This window comes from Cygnus olor, chromosome 3 (genome assembly GCF_009769625.2).
Source record: "Cygnus olor isolate bCygOlo1 chromosome 3, bCygOlo1.pri.v2, whole genome shotgun sequence".
Lineage (NCBI taxonomy): Eukaryota > Metazoa > Chordata > Aves > Anseriformes > Anatidae > Cygnus > Cygnus olor.
In genome coordinates, this window is record NC_049171.1 from 61090441 (window position 1) to 61111891 (window position 21451).

Consider the following 21451-nt stretch of genomic DNA (forward strand, 5'->3'; position numbering starts at 1 on the left):
TTGCAAACTCTCCTTTCCAAGTTTCTCTGACTGTCATAATGGCATACTTGAGGGCCCTTCAGCTGTTTTTAAGGAGGCCTGAAAGGACAGAATTTGTGAACCAGAGAAACTCTCTGAGATGGCTTAATGAGGTACAAAAGGGACCTGGGAAAATAGGAACTTTATAACTCCTGACTCAGTGTAGCAGTGGAGAAAAGAGGATCTCCCTAGAGATGTAGCTCCCACTTGAATGAGAAAAGGGTGCTCTTTGGCACATAGATCCAATGGAAATGCCACTGGGTATCACTGCTCATCCTTCTTCTGTTCTTCTTCCCCTCTTCCCCATGCTGGCGGTGGACACCCAGGGGGTGCTGGTATGGTCTACATGGCTTGAACTACGGTCAAACTGCTCTTTAGTGTTCCTCTGTACCTCAGTCCTTCCCTCCTAACACTCGAGCTAGCAGAGTCAGGATACCTTAAAGCTCAGGGTATGTGCCACAGCCCTGAAACCACAGAGCTACTCCAGCTCAGTTTTCTGGCTCACTTGTACTCACCAGATCCTCAATGTGCCTCTTCCAGCTGTGTGGCAGACCCCACCAGCTGTGTTAACACTTCATGATGTTTTCAGAAGCTCCCAGTTCCAGGGCTGAGGAGTCCTGAAAGAGTGAGAGAGATGGAAACTTCTACAATAGGTGTTGACCAAAATCAAGACTCCTTTGTTTTTCACAATTATGCTTTAAAAGGGATTATAATTATAATAATAATAGTCTAATATTTTTATTAAAATTTTGCACTTCTGAAAGATTAAATCATAACCTCCCTGCACAGAATCTGATGTTTTACTTTAAAAAGCAGATCAAACATAGTAAACTGAGTCAAGTGATATGTTTCTCTTTGATCCACATGATCTAATGGAACCAGTCTTATAATACTCTTGAAACCAGCCTTATATACTCTTGAAAGTATACCTTTCAATCAGGTTGACATACAATGCTTTGTGTTAATACTAACACAGGGGAGAGGGTACAAGGAGGGAAGGCTCTTGGGATGAGAAGGAGCATTGCATGTTTGATATGATACAGAGATCAGTTTTTTTGCTTCGCTGGGGTGATACTGCATACCCCCCATGATGTTATGCTCACTACTAAAGGAGTCACTCCTGCATTGTAGGATCTTTTCGGATGTGTCAAGTCGATATTGCAGCTGTCTTGACCTTCCCTTCCATTTCCTGGGCAGGCAACAGCATCGTATCTGTTTGTCCTCCTGAGGAACAAGGCAAGATAAAGAAGATGCAGGTAAGCAGTTATCACATTCTGCTGGAAGGGACCACATACTTCCAGAAAATAGGTCTAGAGTATATGACTGTAACATGCTTTTTGCTGGATGGACATGTTACTTAGAAGTCAGATTATTGTTCTTTGCCAGTTTTTGCTTTGATAGGCATTCCTGGACTCATTGTATGATCTCTAGAATTTCAGCTCACACTTCTGAAATATGGTATATTATCAGAACAACCTCAAGGATAATCATTCTACTTTACTAAAGTATTTGAGATTTCAAAATCTGACTTCATTTCAAATTGGGCAACAGCCAAATATTTTTAAAATTCTCAGAAAAAAAAAATCAAATAGATTGATCAAAACATTTTAGCTGTAACGTTTACCTTGAGTGACATTTTAATACTTTAACACAAATTTGGTCAAATTTATAATTTCTAAACAAACAAAAAAAAAAATCCATGTTTCATTTCATAAACATCGTAATGTTTAAGGCCATTGGAGCTATTTTCATTTTTTCTTAAAGGAAGTTCACTTAAAGCAAATGTGATTTTGAAAGCATACTATTTCCTCTTATATCCCTGTTAAGATTTCAGTCATTTATTCACTCTGTTTATTTGCTAGGCCTGCTATGAACTATCACAAAACTTAAACAAATTATAAGGCTTAGTTGTTTAAGTTTGGACAGAAAATGTGCTGCAAATTGTTATTAGCTTTGTTGAAGTCTGCCCTCAGATTTGCAGTAGTTCCTGCTTGGCCCTTTCAGGTATATAAGAACAGGTATAGCAAGAAGCTTCATGCACTACCTTTTCCTCATTTCTAAAGTGCTCAATTAGATAGGCATTTTCATGTGTATGTGCATACATACATGTATGCAATGTATGTAATAAAATGCAATGTTGATTTCTGCTGTATGTGCACTCCAGACGCTATAAATATATTATAAAGTATGTGTGCTTTAAACAAAGCATCTAAAGTATCTTGTGCTTATTATTGGAAATGACCAGATAAAACGCTCAAGCTTATTCAGGAGGTTGGACTTTTTTTCTGCCTTTTTTTTTTTTTTTTTCATTTCCAAGTAGCTAATTAAAGCCATAACTAAAATAATCTCTTACATCTTAAAGTCAAAATTTTCCTGCACACCACGGGGAATATGCAGTGGATCAAGATGCTTTTACTAAAAAATCAGAGGAATTGAAGGGATGCAAGGTATCTTGATTCCTAGAAATACAAACACTTTTACAAATGTATATACAACTTTTTGGAACCCTTAAAAATATTTGGCGTGCACTTTTTTTGTGCTACATGGACATTTTCCTCATTATCTGAATTTAAAGCTGGTTTGCATCAAACTGATAATCTGCCTCTCTTAGCTGCCTCCAGTAATTTTTTTTTCATTGGGTTGTGTGTGGTGTGTGTGCTTAAGAAAACAACGTTAGGTTGTGCTATCTGATCTTAACATGCTGTACTGTTGTGGTGAATTTCTTAATGCACCAGGGTGTCCATCAGGCCCCAGATACAACCACAAAGCCAAGCCAGTGACGCAAATCAGCAGCTGATATAAACAAGTTGACACAAACCAGAAACTAAGCTAGCAGTGAACCTCCGGAGATGCTTCTTTTTTATTTTATTTTATTTTTTGTATTTTTTTTCTTTTTCTTTCCCTCTCTCTGTCTCTATTATTTTTTTTTTAAATGAGGAGAAACATTTCTCAGCAACTGAAATGCTTTTGCATTTCAAGTCATTGCCTCCAACTTCCCAATTAACTGAAATTTGTCTCTGCAATGTGCAATTTTGGGAGGAGAAAATATGACACTTATAGTGTGTTTAAAAGTACAGAGGACACAGAGACTGTGCGTCCTAGACCTGGCATGTTTGTTTATCATTGAAAGTGCCTTGATGAACTCTTTTCCTCTCTATCTGCCATTTAATAATCCATAGGAATACTTGACAGAAGGCACTGTAGTGCTTTACTGAAGTGCTGTAATTTTTTCTTCATCTCTTCACCATTACATGATTAAGTGGGTATAATCACATTCTCTAAAGGTCTTTTATTTTGTTTATTTCCAGGTTTTGGTTTGTCTTTCAAAGACAAACAGAACAAGAGATACAACCTGATCCTAAAGCTTGACTGTATTTAAAGTTATGGCAGCATCAGATATATAAAGAATCCCCAATCTATTTTCGACACTCCATTTTAAATCATGTCAGTTTATTTGATTAACCTTTGCTTACAAACTAGAATAAATGTATTTACAAAACTTAAAGGCTGTACATAGATCAAGTAGCTAACTTTCCTTAACAAAAATGCTTTTGAAGAGTAGAAACAGTAGCTGTTACATATGTATTTGCAGTAGAAAATAGTATTTGTCTTTTGCTAGGGAAATACATGTATCACCATGCTCAAACTCCTCCTCATCATGCTACAAATCTGTTTCTATTACAGAGATAACAAATAGGATGTAAAAGCCCTGTTCCTCAGAGCTTTCAAACCATGCATCTAGGCCTGCTAGAAAATACAAGAGTTGTCAGTCAGGGCACCTTGAAGCTAATGTCTTCTTTTTAATAGTCCATATAATACCATACCAAGAAATTACTTCCATACGTATGTGAAATTGTATGAAGAAATGTACGTGTTATGAAGAGCAGGACATTTTTTGTATTTATAAATAGAGAAATGTCATCTACTGGATATTATAATTAACTGAAGAGTAGGTTAGTTAGGAAATGCTAGCAGTTGTTGCAATTATGACCTTTTGCAAAAATGCTTTTAACGCACTTTCCACAGAAAGTGGGCTGATAATACAAGATAAGGAAACTGCAGGTCATATGACTTTTTTTTTTTCTGATTATCTTTTATCCACCAAATAAAATGCAGATAATATTGCCTGCTAAACTATAAAGTAGACTATAGTCTTCTGTCATTACCATCCCCCATCTCAATGCAGTATAGAAGATGATGATAAATAGGTATTTTCAGAGGCATGTTGAGAGGTCAGTAGAGTGAAACTGATATTTTTCTTTGCCATCCAACTTTTATTGTTTTTTTATCAACTTTAAAACAAAACAAAACAAACAAACTGGGGCCACTATGCTTAGCTCCATTCAGTTTTAGGAAAGGTTTCCAGGGATTAAAGTTCAGTTTTGAAGATTATGTATTTAAATTACAGAGCGTACTTTATTACTGCTTAGGTACATATTCTGCCCACTGCTTATTTCAATGCAGTATTAATGATACACAATGCAGTACCATCTATGTAAAGCATAAAATATAATTGTTATCCTCCTTATCTTGTTGTTCTTAGCTCTGGATTATACATTTTATTCTCTGTAAGAAATACTGCTGCAGTTTGGGGAACTACCATACATGTACAAGGGAACGTTTACATGTGTATCTAGTCAGACAGGTGCTGTCAAGCTTCTGTGTCCAATGTAGACAGCACGGGATCACTGGGCTTCGGTCTCTCTCATGCGGATGGGAGGACCATGAAGCTATCTGGATATCAGCATGGTCACACTAGGGTTGGTGCCTGCAGAGAGACAGAGAGAAGTGGGCAAATCTTGTCTTTAAATAAGACTGAGAGGGATTCTTTTCTTCTTCAGTCACAATGCAGCTCCGAAACTGGGCTGCTTGTAACCTGCTGTTCCCATCAGCAGGACAGTACTTGTAGACAATGGTTTCAGTGAGCATCTCAAGTAAAATCCATATTAATGAGTGCTGGCAGCCCTGCTATGTGCCGGCTCAGCCCTGTTCTGCACAGTCCCCATGTGCACTCCTTGCAGCTGAAAGGAGAGGTTGTGTGGCCAGTGGACTAACAGAGGGGTGACTGGGTGGGGTATGGAGCACAGGCCAATTGCTCTGCCGCCTCTATGTTTGATTTTGCCTACAACGACAAAAAAACTTGAGTGGGCCTGATTGATAACAATGAGATAGATACATCCTTCATGAAGTCAGTTTTCTCCAACAGCTCTACTGGAGATGGTGGTTTGAATATGGAAATCCTCCAGAAAGGAAGACAAAGAAATGACAGCCTAATGCTGAGTTTTAAAAACTGCACTTCTGGCAAGTTTCAGGAGATGGGTGGAGGGAAGACTAAAAGGTTATATCTGTGCTATCTTTTGACAGTTGCCCTCAAGACAGTATGTTTGGACATATTAAGGATAGCAGCCCTATATATACTATCCTAAATTCAGTAGAGGTATAGGAGTTACTAGATGTCTTCCTGTATTAACTGGCACAACCAACAGACCACCTGCAAGCACCTGTGTAAGGAGGTAGACAGGCTGCAGAGCATATGACTTAGGCCATAATTGCAGAAGCAACACTTGGTGTTGACTTGTCCAGTGAAGCTCTCAGGCATGAAGCTTTGGACAGGCAGAAAAACAGACAGTATTTTTATTATAATGAGGACTGGTTCCATTGTGGAGCCCGCCAAGAAAGAGGAAAGCATGCTGCACGGACGACAGATCTCGTGATTTGGAGGAGAAGCCCTTGGCAGAGTGTGGGATGGGTTTGGACTGGATTTCTTTTTTCCTGAGAGTCCTATGACCTCACCTGAAAGAAAAGAAAAATTAAAAAATTTATTTAAAACCCATCCAAACCAGGCAGATGCATGCAAACAATGCCTCAGTCCCGTATGTTCTTCAGGGATGACTTCTAATCCCCGAGTCCCCAGAGGGTGAAGGGAGGATGGGTGTAGAGTCAGCCCTTGTCTGGAAGGCCCAGGAAAACAGACCTGGGGGTCATATAGAAAATCTATATACAGGAAACACCCTAGAGTAGGCAGGGAAAGCCTGCTCACAGCTCAGCAGCCTGGCGGGGCCAGGGAAAATATGACAGCTTGCAGGCCTAGTGTGGTTATGTCTAAATACAGTCTGAATAGTCTCTAGTTGGAAAGGCCTTATCGGGACTGTCTGATGGGATTTGTTACAGGCCGCAATGCACTCTGCTGCAGTCTTGCACCAGGGTCAGTATTGTGATGACAAATGAGGCTATTAAAATGGGAGCCTGTAACAGTGTTATAAAAAGGCTTTTACAGTTGTATTTTTATCTAGTACTTTTACAAAATGAGAGAAAAAAGTATGTTGTAAGAATCTGAATGCATGCTTATGCAGTGAAAACAATGTCAGACATGAACATGAACAAGAGAGAAATTAAAGTGGACCAGTGAGAGGGTACAGAGAAGAGGAAAGGTACTAAAAGGAAACAGAGGTGAATATTTCGGATATCTAATTTGAAAGTCATCCAGAGCTCATATTTTTCTAAATCTGGTCAAAAATAAGTGAAACTGTGGACCCTAAAACCTCAAGGTAGAAGTGTTTAGATGCCTTCTTGTAATCTGTACTTAGAATTTCTGGGGAATACAAGTTGCTATAGAACAACTTTTCTGCTGTATTGACATAGCTTGTTCTGTCCAGAACTGAAAAATAGAGTGGAGGGAAATTAAAAATTGTATGAAATATATAATAATTGATTTAAATTTAGGGTGACAAATCATTAGATTTAAGACAAGTTTAGATAAAAAGTGGTGAGATAATTATGTATTTGCTTATCTTCTCTCACAATACAAACCCTAGGCTATGCTAATGGAATTTTAAGATAATACATTTAAAATAGATTTAAAATAATTACACAATTGATATTTAATATGTGGAGTGGATCTTCCACAGGACAGAAGAGTCTAGAAATAATGAGGAGTCAGTATGAGATGAGAGTATTCCCCCCAAAAAACACAAACCCAAACTAGATGAGATTTAGAAAGTTAAGAACAGATATAATATTGTACTTCATTATAATCTTTAACTGAATCTGTAGCAGATTTACTGAGATCTACTGCAAATATGATAGTAATCACAGATCCTAGTCTGACCACCCTCTCTGATTCAGTTTTTCAGTTCCTGTGTTTTATGTTCCTCCTCCAGAATATCTCTATGGCTGAAAAAAAATTATATCAGATTGCTTGAACATTAGGCACGATGCCAAAGCTCTTAAGATCTTTCAGGAGCTGCCCCAGCTAAAGCTTGATACTTCTTTAAAACTGTATGTCTGGCAGGGCTGTACATCCTTAGCTATTCTTTTGCTTCCAGAGGGATGTAGACAGGACAAAAACTTTTGCAGGCACTTGCTACTTCCCCGTAGTTGTCCACAGCCTATGCTAGCTTCTTTAGTCAGTGATTCAAGTTCAGCTTAGTCTTTTTCTCAGATACATGCAATTCTTTTAAGAACTAGCCTGGCTGCTTTTCTCAGAGATTTCATGTTCATATTTTACAGTCTTGGAACTCAGTTTTACTGAGCTGCTGTAAGAAATCCAGTCTCTAGCATAGCTGCAGTCAGGCAGCAATGCAGTTCCCTAGAAGAATATTACAGGTATCTGTAGGATTACACAGGAAAACTGTAGAATATACGTAGCTTCATGTTACAGCCAGTCTCAAATATTGCAGTTCTTATAAAGAGACAACAGCATGTGGATGAGGGTGGTCTAGTGAGTAATGCATTCTTGGATTTCCAAAAAACTTTTCACAAAGGCCTTCACAATGATTTCTGAAGAGACCAAACTTCTGCTGGAGAAAAGAAAAAAATATCTTTTCAGGGATAAATTACTGGTTAAAAGATGGGTAAGTTCTCACAGTGGTGGGAGGTTTCCATTGGAGTCTCATGAGGTTATGTGCTGGGAAATGTGCTGTTCAGCTATTCATAAGGAGGCGGAAAAATGTGGTGGAACAAGGATATGAAGAAATTTTCCAATAATCAAAAATTGTTCAGGACGGCCAAAACTGGGGCTAGCTACAAATGGATTTTGTAGTCTTTACTAACTGGGTAAAAAGAGTCTTGAGTCTTAATACTGATAATGTAAAGGGAGGGTGGGGTGGAGGAATGATACTTAATTATGTCTACAAAGCAATGGACTTTAAATGAGTTATGAGCTGTTACTTTTAAGGAAAGACATCTTATACTCTCTCTGTGTAGGCCTCTGAAAACATCAGCTGACATATTACCAGTCAAAAACGTGAAAAGAATGAGGAAAGGAAGAGAGAAAAATAAACAGTGTCATTACACCACTAAATAATCCAGGATATGCCCACATCTTGAATATTAAGTGCAGTTCTGGTTGCCTAGTTCCAGAAAGTAAATATTAAGATATAAAGAAGTATGGGGAAAAAAATGATCAGGAGTATGGCACAGGGAGAGTTAATAGATTAGGAAAGACCTTTTTGGTGTGGAAAAAGAGCAGAGATCGGTTGAAAGTCAAAAGCATAATAAAATCACGGAGAAGGTAAGGAATGATTATGCACGTCATAACACAGGAACCGTAAAAGCAGCTTAAATCCAAAACAAAGGAAGTACTTTTCCACACAGTGCATAGTTAAATTGTTGGATTCATTGTCCCAAGATCTTGAGGCCAAAAGTATGATGGTTTTCAAAATGAAGTTAAAACAAGCAAGCAACAACAAAAACAAACAAACACAAGATAGGATATATTCACATTGCCAGATTGACAGTAAACATAATGGCCCAAATATGCCTTCCGTCTAAGGCATGTAAGACACTCTGTATGCCCTACTTTTGTACTCTTTCTCTAAGCATCTGCTCTTGGCTGTCATCAGCATTACTTTTGGGACCAGTGTAGCCATTCTGTTTATGTACTCACTTGTTGTTCATCAAAATTGAAAACTTTTGGGTTTGACTCTTAAAACATTTTATTAATGATTTTAAAACTACAGTTCAGAGTGGTTGAGGTTTTGTGTACTTAGTGTTAAATCTTGAAGGATTCTGCTCATCAGAAAAAGTGACCTTGCACCCTGTAAAAATCCAGTCCCTTTAAGCTGTCACAAAGACAGGAACCTTTGTTTGAAAATGTTTACTTTCTTCTGTTTGTTAAAGGAGGTTTTAAATGTACAGATCTCTGCATAGAGTTGGCAAGGTTTCCGATTCAATATTTATCAAGAGTTAATTCTTTTTGTAGAGACATCAGACAAACATTATTGTTTCACTTCATATTTACGGGTGTCTTCAAATGATGAGGCTACTACATTCTGCTGTGCTTTTTGTATCCCACTTAGAAATAGGCCAATTTCAGAAGATTTTCAGGCTCAGATGGATTTGTGTAATCATCCTAATTTGAGCCGGAGATCTTCAGAAAACAGGCATTCTCATGAGACTGCTGGTATTTCCTGTTTCTCATCAGAGCTGAAATACAGTAGCAGAGGAAGAGCTTTTCTCTCATACTGTATGGTATCTGTGTTTCTGGCTGAAGCCAGGGAGTGCCATGGTGCATAAAAATGAAAGAAAACAAAGCAAATTTTGTGTAATCTTTTCAAATCCCAGAAAATGTTCATATTTGGCTTGAGTTCTGACAGCAGCAGTTCACCCTTCCCTAGTGTCGTGATATATTTTTGTTCAGAAATAAAGACTGATATGCCATTTTTTGAATTTACATACATGCTTTTCGTAAAGTTCTTTTTTTTTCTGTAAAGCTCAGATGTATAAATTTTACATTTTAATGACATAAGTATTGTACAATGGCACTGAACAAACTAACCATGAAGTAACATTTTAGGACTAAGAATACTTGTCTGGTATCTCTTAATGAGATACGTAGTAAATTAGAACAGGACCTTGCTGGTTTTCTTGAAAGCTATCTAGTGATTGCTTTTATAAAATTTACAGTTCTGGATAAAGTTAATGTATTATATAGGTTGCAAACCCAAAAGGTCAGACATCAACTTCAGACAGTTACAAAGCAAACAAGTTAGAACCAGAACAGAAGACTTCTATTGACATAGAGGATTATAATAACGTGGAGTGATGCCATTGTGTGTGTGTCCTCCCAGTACGTATGCAGTCATTTTACATTAACTTTAAAAATTCACGTAAAAGTTGGTGGTGCTCTCTTTTAGTATAGTTGTATATTTTAATGGTATGTTTGTGTGTGTAGATATTGTTTATATATATGATATGAAACACTAAAATGCAAGTATATATATATGTGTTCATATAAGAAATGCTGAGGAGTAGATGGTTTGAGCTTTTTAGATTTCATGTGTATTCCAACAGCATCAGGCTTTGGCTGTTATTTTCACCCTGCTGATCACATGATTTTGTTGTGGTGAATGTTTGCGTAAGTGAGGTTTTTCTTGTGGATTTCCTGCAGATACTGGGGAGCAGCAGATTACGTGCAGGTAGCAAGACAGTTTACTATTCCGGATGTTAAGACATGTAGACAGCTTCTGAAATGTTTTTTTAAAATATTCCTCTTCTGGTATATTAGAGGAAAACCTAGTGTGAGTGCCCCAAACACAGTACCTAATTATCCTGTCTGTGGTGTGTTGCTATGCTGTAAAGCCATTTCCTGTGAATAAACCAGTAACAGAATCAAACTGATACCGCTGCTGCTAATTGGAGAAATTTTAGAAACTCCACTCAAACTCTGTTCCTGAAGAAAAATTTAGTGATATATATATATATCCCCAAACATACACATCCCCAAGTTTCTAATAGTGTTCACTAGTGTTACAAGATCAGACCTTTTTTTCCACTTTGCAGATACGATTGGTACTGGGAAGATTTTCAAATTGGTGTGAAGCGTATTCTTCCCAATCACAGCACAGTTGTCAGACAGAAAAGGAAAGTTTGTCATACTTAGCAAACTCTTCGTTTTGAAAATGGTAAAAAGATTTCTGGCTCATAGAAGCTAATTCAATGAGGGAAGTAAGTTTACAAGGATTGCTTAGTGAATCTAGGGAACTTTGAGATACTTCACAACCTGGAGGTAGTACCAACCTTGTTTTAAGCTATTTCCTTGATGAACACAGAATCTGCAGTGGCCCAGGTTAGGTCTGTCTGCAACCTAACCTTTTTCAGTCCATTTCTCCTGGTGAATTCAGAACACCAAATCAGCATCCTGGATGCTTCTACAGCATTTCTGGGAATGAAGTGCATCGCATCAAAATGAGATTCAAAACTTGAAGCACCTTGAGAATCTGGCTGCCTAAAATCAACCAGCAGCTGCCTTAAAGCCAACAATACTGTGGAAATGCTAGAAAGGAAACTGCTGAGGGTAGACACGCATCTTGAATGTTTCCCTTCTCTGAAGCCCAGAGATGATCTTCTCTGAACTTTAAAAATGATTTCTTTACTTAGGTGCAAAACTCAGAGAACATTTCTAAACTCTGGGTTAAAAAACAGTCTCTAAGTTAAAAAACAGCTTGGCAGGGCTAATTCCATTAAGTTATGTCTGGAGACACACGTGGTGGTTCCCATCTTTTGTAAAACAGGTTACTACTCATAACACTTGCTCTGAAAGTACAAGATTTTGGTCAGTAATTTTCTCTGCTTAAAGGCTTTTAGACCCACAATTATCACCACCCATAACAAAATCCTAATCAGAGACTAGAGAATATTAAAGGAGAGAGAACATTTTTCATTGCATTCATTGAAAGCATACAGGAAAATTCAAGAATGATTAGGTCAGGAAGAAAATCTCTGACAAATCAGGAATCTTTGGAAGATAATCTATGAGGAATCAGGAATCTCTTGTATTTTACTACTTACTTACTACCTTTTTCTAGGAGAAAAATCTCATGGTCTCTAATCCCTGTTTTAAGCATCATTCTTGAGTTTCATGTGGAGGAATTATTTAGTAAAACACAAAAGCAATCTGAGGTGGTGTTTGGGGTGGTTCTAAATTGAAGATGATAAGGTGAGTGTCCTGGCTTATAGGATATAATATACAAAACCACTTTGCTACTGCATTTATAGGGACCTCAAAGCTTCAGGTGTATTTTATGTATGGTTTAGGAATACCTATCAGACTGGGCCCCTCACATATTTTAGCAGAAATCTACGTGTTCTGTATCCTGGAAATGATCCAGGCATTGAATTGTCCAGTTTATTGAGATATGGACTATTCTCATCATCCTCAGAAGTATACAGAGGACCCTAATGGAAAGCATGAAAAGGTGAGTGCGTCTGATTTAAACACTTGATACCTAATACATCTAAATCTTAGGTGCACATTAGGCACCTGAGCTGTCTGCTGCATCTGACCCACAAAGCTATTTTGAGTTGTACTTTTATTTATTTATTTATTTATTTTCCTTCAGGATCTGGTCAGTTCTACCTCTTTTCATTTCTGATGGAATACTGCAAGGACTTAAGAAAATCCTTAGGTTTGTGAACACACTTTAAGTCATTCTTTGAAATCAAAGATGTGCGTATGGTCCTGCAGAACTAGGCCTCAACATTGTAATGATTTTACTTCATTACTTCAAATTCACCAGTTAGAATGTGTGCTGTATGTTAAGTTGCTGTATCAACATATCATGACTGATATTTTTTACAAGATATTATTTTATCTTAAAGTTTTTTCACCCCTGATCAAGAGTTCTAGCCTAGAGATTATGGTTTTAAACATATATATCCTGGTATACATGCATAGATAGATTACTCCTTCATTTCTAATGTTCCTTACCATGAGTTTTATGGGAAGAAACCTCCTGAAATGATTCCCCAGTGTTCTTTCATCTGAGTTTAGGGCTGGTGCTAGTAAGAAAGGTTGCAACATCTGTCTAGACTGCATCAGCTAGTCTTAAAATCTCCTCAGTGTGTAGGGGTTTGCTTTTTATGCCCTGCCTGCGCTCTTCACCCCTTCTCTTTGTAGACATTCGAAGAGAGATTGACCATCATAGGAGGTAATACTAATCCAAGCACATGGGCAAAGTCAAATATGGTTCCTAGAGGAAAATACAGGTGTTTGTATATGTTGAAGACAGTAATTAGACAAGACTAGATAAGAGAACGCTCCAAGTGTGGGCGATGGGTTTTGTGCATTTATGTGGGAAGGAGAGAATAGGAGTGAAAAAGGCCAACGCAGAGAGAGAAGCAAAAATATCAAGTCACTGGTGAAACTGAAAACACAGGATGAGCGATATTTTTAGTATTTTTAGAAGAGTTTTCTCCAAGATCATCAGTTTGCAGCATAAGCAAAACCTTGGTAAGGTCAGCAAGCTGTACCCACACCCAGCTCATCCACCTCTGGAGACTGTGATTGAATAGAAGGATTTCCTGGAATGAAATGTGGAGAAATGTTGACCAAAACATTAATAAATGACTGCCATGTAGTTATCAAACCTACATCAGTTGTCAAAATCATCATGAGCCCTGTAAACTAATTAAAATGATTAGTATAATTTTTTTTTTTTGAAAATGAGGAGACAGTAATCCAGTAAAAGAAAGAAGTGCCAGAGTAAAGTCTAGAGTTCAGACAAAATACTTCAGTCTGAGTCTGTTAGCTTCAGCTTGTTCTGCAATAGTGCTGAAGAGATTTCTAAACCAACAAATCCATCCACAACAAGATGAAGAGGAAAAACAAATAGGAAGGAGAAGAAGTCTAGTACGGGGCAGGGATATTGCAAATCTGGCTTCTGTTCCCTTCACTCTCAATAGCTTTGGGTTGACAATAATGACTGAGAAGTAAAGAGATTTTCCCATTTTTCCTGCTTATATTTTTGTTCCCACAATTTACAATTGTCTACAAAAATGTCCAAAAATGTCCAAAATGTCCAAAAATGTACAAAAATGTCTACAGTTCATGTCTGCCCAATCCACATCTCAAGTTATATGCTGAGGTCTTCATGAAGAGGTAGCACAGGCCTCATTTTTGGGTGTTCCTTGAAACAACCCCGAGTTTGCTTAGTGGTTGGTACTAAAAAGTGTGCAAGGCAAGCCTGTAAGTGAACACAGGTCCAGACCTTTGCTGGAGGTGGAGTTTAGATGTAGCCATATTGACCAGCAAAACAGGGGCAAGTAGGCAGAGTGTCTGTAACTACTGAATAATATGCTGCATAATAGCATTTCTATCAGTACACAACTTTCTTTTCTTTTCTTTTAAAGGAGTAAGACAATGAACTCTGTTTTCTACAATGTCATATTGCTTTTTAGATACTTATTTTAGAATATTTTTAAACTCCTAAATTTCCAGGAAATGGTTACTTCATTACTACAGAGTTACTAGCTGTTATTGCACATCTTGGCCTGTTTCCACAAAAATAGCAAAATAACTTTACCAGATGCTGATGAGTCTTTTCTACAGTGGGAGCAAGTCTAGCTGAAATAATGAAATGACATGAAGAATTATGCCATCAAAAAGTGCTTCCTTAAGAAAAAACTGAGATTCTTCCTTACGGTCCAAAACTTGAGCACTCGTTTTTCCACTTCAGTTCTGTGAAGGGAATCCTCTGTTCAGACAAGCTCTTTGTAATGTTTAAAAGTTCACTTACAAATAGTCAAACATGAACTAAATTATTTTTGCTATTGCAGAGTATGTTTTACTTTTCTTCTTTGCTTTCTTTCCTTTCTACTTGCAGTTTTTCCAAGAAAAATTAGCTTCTCGTAATTTTTTTCTGGAAGAGGTAAAATGGCAACAACAATACCCCTAGTAGTACCGAAAGATTTTCAAAACTTGCATGAAATAATATTGGATTCAGAGAATTAATTCAATTCACTGATTGAATTAACAATCAGTGAGATTTTACAACTGTATTTCAATAAATGGGCATAATACTTATGTAACATAGTGGAATTTTACACTCTTTGTACAATTACTAGTTTATTCTGTCTATGTAATTTGTGGTAATAAATTTAAATAAGAAGGAGTGTATCAGACCTTAGTACTATTAACTCTTCAAAGGAGATTTTTGTTTTCAGTTTTTTGCTACAATCATTTGAAACTACTTTTTTTTCAAAAGTGTAGTTTGAAAGATTGGAGTACTAGTAGCAATGGAGGTTATAGCGAGCAAAATATTGTAGCTGTCCTACAGTGGAACAAATAGAAGAAAACAGGAGAGAAAAGAATCACAATGAATTTACATTGCATATAATCTTGACTTCTCTAACTTCCTAGAATCATAGCATCATAGAATGACTTGAGTTGGAGGGGACTTCTAAAGATCATCTAGTTATAGTCCCAATAACGTGGGCAGGGACACCATAGATCAGGGTTGCTCAAATTGCCTAAACTGGTTTCTCAACATCTCCTCTGAAGTTGTCACTCTCTAGGCAGAGTGATGTTACCATTGCAAATCTGTCCCAAGCGTATATATGAGTGGTATGTTAGCATATCGAGCCCAGCTCCTTGAGATAATTGGAATCAGCTTGCAAAAAAGCCACTGTCAGTGGAAAAGGAAGTTATTCTAATGCACATCTTAAGTGCCACTGCTACTTAATAAACACATAATTAGAAACGCTATAAATAGAGTACACAAGTTGGTCTTCTAGTTGCTTCAGCTGTAGCAGAAACCTTTGCAGTACATGATTGTGTAAGGCCCCTTTTGCACAGCAATATGACGAAGGAAAGGGTTGGACATGACCTATTCATCAGAATGCTGACATTTGCATCGTGGGGTTAGGGTAATGTGAGATGGATGATAACTTATGTAATGAACTTTTGAAAACCTTTTGGAAATGTTTCCAAGAGGTTGGTTTATTTGTTTTGGACAATCTGAGGTTGGGTCTGGTGGGGAATTTGACCACACATCCCAAATATGTTCCTCAATCCTCTTGCAGAAGAGGAAAAGAGTCGGAAGATGAGAGTGTGAGAGTAGGAAATCTTTGGAAGATGAATAACTGCATGGAAAAAGAGGCCTGGAGACTCGTTTCTTGGAGGATCATTTCTCTCCTCCTCCTGAGAAATATTTCCCATGACCATCAACATTAATCATGAGCTATGATGCCTTTGTGTTTCATCAAAACCTTGGACATTTAGTTTTAAGATGCATTATTAGTAAACAGACTAATTTGGCAGATTCCTAGTACAAAATATATTAAAAGAATAAAATCAATAAATCTTGGGAGATACCATGAGATAGAACCTCCTTCTGTTTCACTGCACAGGGTATTTTTTTCCTGACTTGTTTTAAAGCATTTTGCTTTCCATTTTTAATCCATAATTTATACTGTACAAAGCAGAATGTATTTCTAAAGACCTTTATCTTTCTCAGTGTAGCCACACACAGTCATAAACACATTATAATCTGCCAATCTATTTGCTAAACGTATTTAACAACCTAGTTGTTAGAATACACTATAGCAAATTTCCTTTCTTTAAATGATCAATAGTTGAATATAGCAGAGTTACAATATCAAACATCTGAATAATAAACTGAGATCTAAATTAGCAAACTAAATTATACAAAAACATGGAAACATCTGTCTCCCATTGTATAAAGCATACTTGCTTTGAAAAAAGAGACATCAAATCTTACAGTTGTAGTTTTGGATACAGTTTATTTATTGTTCACAGAATAGATCAGTTAATTAAAATATTACACATTTTTTCTGAGTAAGAATCCCTTTTGCTTTCAACTAAACCTTTGATTCCTGATCCTGTAATTATAGTTAAAGCTCGTTTACCTTTAAATTGCAGGATTTCCTGCAATGCTAAAAACTGCATTCTTGTCTCCTCTTCTCCAGGCTGAACAGTCCCAACTCTCTCAGCCTCTCCTCATAGGAGGCTGTGAGAGAACAGGTCAAGACCCATTTTTAAAGTTTTAAAGATGTTTTTTAAGTTTTAAAACTTCTGTGCTTGTCCTTGAAAAGCACCTTCTTCATAAGTTTTTTCTGAAAATTTCCCAAAGTTTTGAGCATTGAATAGATAAATTACTGTCTTAAAGCAAGATTAAATTCGTCTTTACAATAGAATTTATTTTATCCACTCTTATAATAGGATTCAAAATGTAATAAGTATTGAGTACGAATAGATATAGAGAAAAGTAATGTCTCTAATTAATCTTAAAAATATTAGGGCAAGGACTTACATCCCCACATCTCCAAAACATAGGTTTCTACCACTCCAGGTAAATGTCATGCTTTGTTAAACTGTTGGCTTCAAAAGGACTTTGTTACGTTCTGAAAGCTGAGGTCAGCAACTAGTGAAAAACAGAAACAAAACAAACAAACAAACAAACAAACACACCAAGTTAAAGCCTCATTGAAGTTGATGCCAAAAGTACATTATGTACATTAAAATTAACAGAATCAGAATCTGGACTTAAAGGTGGAGAAGTCCTGAGAATAAAAACTCTGTTTAATTGTTACATAATTTATTTACATGTAATGAGCATGTAAGTTTTCAAGAAATAAAATTGTGTGGAAAGATTGAAAGGTTAATAATTGAGTTTCAGCATCTCAAAAGAAATCAGTGAAAGAGAAAAAAAATAATCTCTGAAGAAATAAACCTTTGTGTTACCTAGAAAGTCTCCATGCTTTCCTGCATTGATTTTAGTATCTCTGCCAACACTAATGTAAAACCAAGCTGAACATATTCTCTTTCCTAAAAGTACCTTAAGTCATACAACATAGAATAGCTCTGCATGCGGAAAGAATTAACAAGCATGGGGGTTTTTAGATGTGGGAGTTCCTCCTTAACACTCATCAGTGTTGCATGTAAGCTTCAAAACAACATTTTAATGACCACTCTCTGTGGAAATGTGTAAATAATTTTGGCTTTATTTTTTAGTTAGTTATTTTCTTTAAAGAGTTTTGCGAATAAATGTTTTGATTGTATTTAGTAACCTCAGCTTTTTGCAATGAAAGCCATTTGTTAGAAAATAATACTATATATGAGCTTAGCATGTGTTGGATTTGTTAATACAGACCAAGTTTTAACACAGTTATTTTAATTTTTAGACTCCCTAACAAAAACATATATATGTTCCTGCTGTATAGACTATGGGGCTTTGTACATGTGGAATAGAAAAAAAGTTGCCTCATCATTTAAACCTTTACATAAGCTGGAACTGACAGTAGCATCTTTTAACACTATGACAGCGTGATGGAAGGAAGATATGGCACATATCAACTATAACAGCTAAATCTCACTCTTCCCTACATTATATGATTTTCTATTAATATAACAAAAGTCAGTGTTCCATGAGCACAATGTTTCAGAGAAAGCCTCTTTATACATGAGTACTGTGAGTGCCTAATGTCACAAGCACGTAAAGCTTGAGATTGGTCATATGTGATGTTTTCTTCTAGTTACACCTGCATTTCCACAAGACGTCAGTCTGTAAGAACAGTATTATACCAGGCAGTAACAGCAGCTAATCATCCATTTTATTGTTGTCTAATCTTCAAGAATGCAATGTGGCTAAAGACCAACAGTGATGCTCTGTGAAGAAGGCTCAAAGCCCGTAAGAAAATTAGATTTACGAAGAAATGTTATAGTCTGTGGCAAATAGAGACAAGTCTGGTCCTTTTCAAGCTTTAAATCTTGACGTTGATTGTTTTGGAACTGAATCGAGTAACTTCAGTAACAGTTTAGTTTACTGCATATAAAGTGCAATAAAATGATTTGAATGGCTAGCTGGCTAATACTGGCAGTTTGCAGTCTAATGACTGAAAAGACAAAATCAAACAAAATAGTTTCAGATCAGTAGGTATGTCAATTATCTTTAGTTAATTCACTAATAACATAAGCTACCCAGCCAGCTAACACAGATAACAGTGATTTTTCATTACTGTGAATGAACAAAATAAATTTGAGTTAACATGCTGATGAGAGAGGAGTTAAGAAAGCAATGGGGATTTAAAGTCAGTATCTTCTTCACTTCCATTTATTCCCTTCATATTATTTGCAGGACCAAGGTCAACCCCAGAATAAAAGTCTCCTTTTCCAGTAAACCAACTTTATACTTACATTTTTAGATTTGTTTATGTTCCTGTATTTTGTAGGGTATAATAAAATTACTCTTTAGCTCTTCCCCTGAGGGGAAAGCAACAATGTTTACAAGCTGTGGGAATTATCCAGAGATATAACTGAGGTTATTATCTACACCCATCACACTGTTTGCAATTAAGAGGTCACCTTGGACTTTCTCCTGCTTTCAAGTAACCCATCTGCAAGTAGTGATTACTAATGGTATTTATTTCATAGCTTTTATTGTTGTTTATTTTAGTCTGCTCATAAGCAAGAAGTTACCATCTATTGTTTTAGTCAAAGACTTTTCCCCAGCTTTTCAAGATCCTCCTTGTTATTGCAACATTGAGCTTTATATTACATCTGAAGATGAAGCAGGAATTTTACTGGTGTAGAGTGTGATGGTTGGCTTGCTAAGTCATATAGAAAAGGTGTTTTTCTTTATCAATAGCAGCTGCATACACTGATAGCATATGACTTCATCCCTTCTAAATAATAGTAAATAATAGATTACCATAACTTAAGAATAGGTTCTCTTAACAATTATGCTTTCACTTTTGAAGGCAAAATTTTACTTTACGTAAGTAATAGTTGTTTTATATCTGTGCCTCTGTTAACATTGGCTATCAGTATTTCTGGTACATTTGTATTTCAAAAATTTTGCCCCCCAAAGTTTAGGTGGTTTAGCTTCTGTCAACTTCAGAGAACATCCTTTCCACTGTAGTATAAGATAGTAATTATGATAAATGGAAGTACTTAAATGTACTCTCATTTACAGAAGGACTTTGTAAATTCACTGCCTTCACATCAGTAATTTACTTCTCACTGTCATCTTCAGGTGTCTCTAACAGAGCTTTGATCTATTCACCTCTAGGACTAGCTGAAAAACTTCTTTCTGAGTTTGTGATGTGGTATTTGGAGAGTCTTTTATTCATAGAGAAGCAGACTGATACTGAGTTAATTTTGTTTTATAAGTCAGTGGTAAATAATGTAGGGGACAGAAGCCTCTAATAGAGAATTCTGAAGATGAATGTGACTGACTTGTGCCGCAGTTGCACTTCATCCTCACTGAATATTAAGAATAGAAGTAAGAAAATTTAATTCTGAGGGCTTGTCAGATTTAGGAATATATCTATACAGTACAGTGGAGCATAGCACAGAGACATCTGTACTTTCTCATGACTACACTATTTCTGGAACTCAGTCTACCACTACCAGACAGAATCAGGCAGAGCTAAAGTACTGAAATGATGTAATGTGGATGAGTTGGGTCAGGTTGGTGCCAGCACTGACAGGCCTCCATCACATGGTAGAGATACCCTTTTAATCCTTTTCCAGTTGCTATATCACTAAGCAAACATTATGTAACATACAAATTTTACTGCCTTGTCACTTTTAATGTGCTACTCCAAACATCTCTCTTTACGTTGCCTAAGACTTTGTTCAAAACTGCTTTGCACTGGCCAGTCATATATAAAAACTGAATGGTAAGGGGTTACTGGTGACAGAATAATAGTAAATACTCCTTTAAATAGGAACTTAAACTTAAAAAAAAAAATACAGTAAGAGTGCCTAGTCTCCTATACAAAGCCTTAAGCGTTAAGAGTTAATAGTCGGTCCACATAATTAGATTTCTGCTGCACTAGAGCAATATTTTTTAGGCTACAGAGTATTTCCTTTTGAAAGACAGATTTTTTTTTTTTATTCCATGTTGCTGTCACCTCTACAGATTGTGCTATTAACGTTTATATTACCTTTGATGGGGAAATGCCTATTGTTTGAAAGATACCCTGAAGATTAGCTAAGCATTTCATCTGGCAGTATCAATAAGTCATCCTTTGTATCAGAGTGTATTGACCAGCAAATCCCTGCATCCTGGAGAAGAAAAGCCCTGAAGATTGTGTAATGTCATCCTTACAAAGTAACAGGAAAAATGGAAGGGTAATATAGATATATATGTGACTGGTGGGTCATAAAATCACCCTAACAGGTGCTGGGCTGGTTACCAGTGGATTAATCTGACCAGCAGCTGATGCATTCCTATTTTAAGGTCACTCTGTGCTACTGACTTTTCAGCAAGGTCCTTCCGCTATGATGTTTCTCAGGAAATTAAAAAGGTTTATAGGTTAATGATGGACTGAACTGGATTACTGTTACAGGTGTCTGAGAACAATATGGCAGCTCAGTTTTCCACATTTCAGTGTCTCATCCTTTTAGACAGGATGCTGGGATCTCTTGAACAACTCTTTATTTTTTCTGAATGCTTTCTTCTTTGTATTCTACAAAGAAAAAGATAAGCATAAGATAATTAAGATAAGATAGTTCCTTATTACTTTTTCTTGTATACTGGAGCTGAGGTAAAGGGGCAGGGTGTCTTTCCTTAGAACTTTAAGGAAAATACACAGGCCTGAAACACTGTGAAACATTTTGCATTACCCATCACTTCTCTGTGCAAGCTTGCTCTTCTGGTCTGCAAATGAGGCAAGGCTGTGAAATATT

The 21451-nt window shown here is 36.7% G+C and overlaps 1 long non-coding RNA gene across 1 annotated transcript in view; it reads left to right on the forward strand.

The window, feature by feature from the left end:
- Positions 1 to 548: 548 nt before the first annotated feature.
- Positions 549 to 21451, forward strand: part of LOC121068452 — a 34773-nt gene continuing 13870 nt past the window's right edge. Inside the window, exons 1-2 of the long non-coding RNA XR_005818891.1 lie at positions 549 to 671; positions 1150 to 1274. This is a non-coding gene — a long non-coding RNA (uncharacterized LOC121068452). The remainder of the gene's footprint in view (positions 672 to 1149; positions 1275 to 21451) is intronic.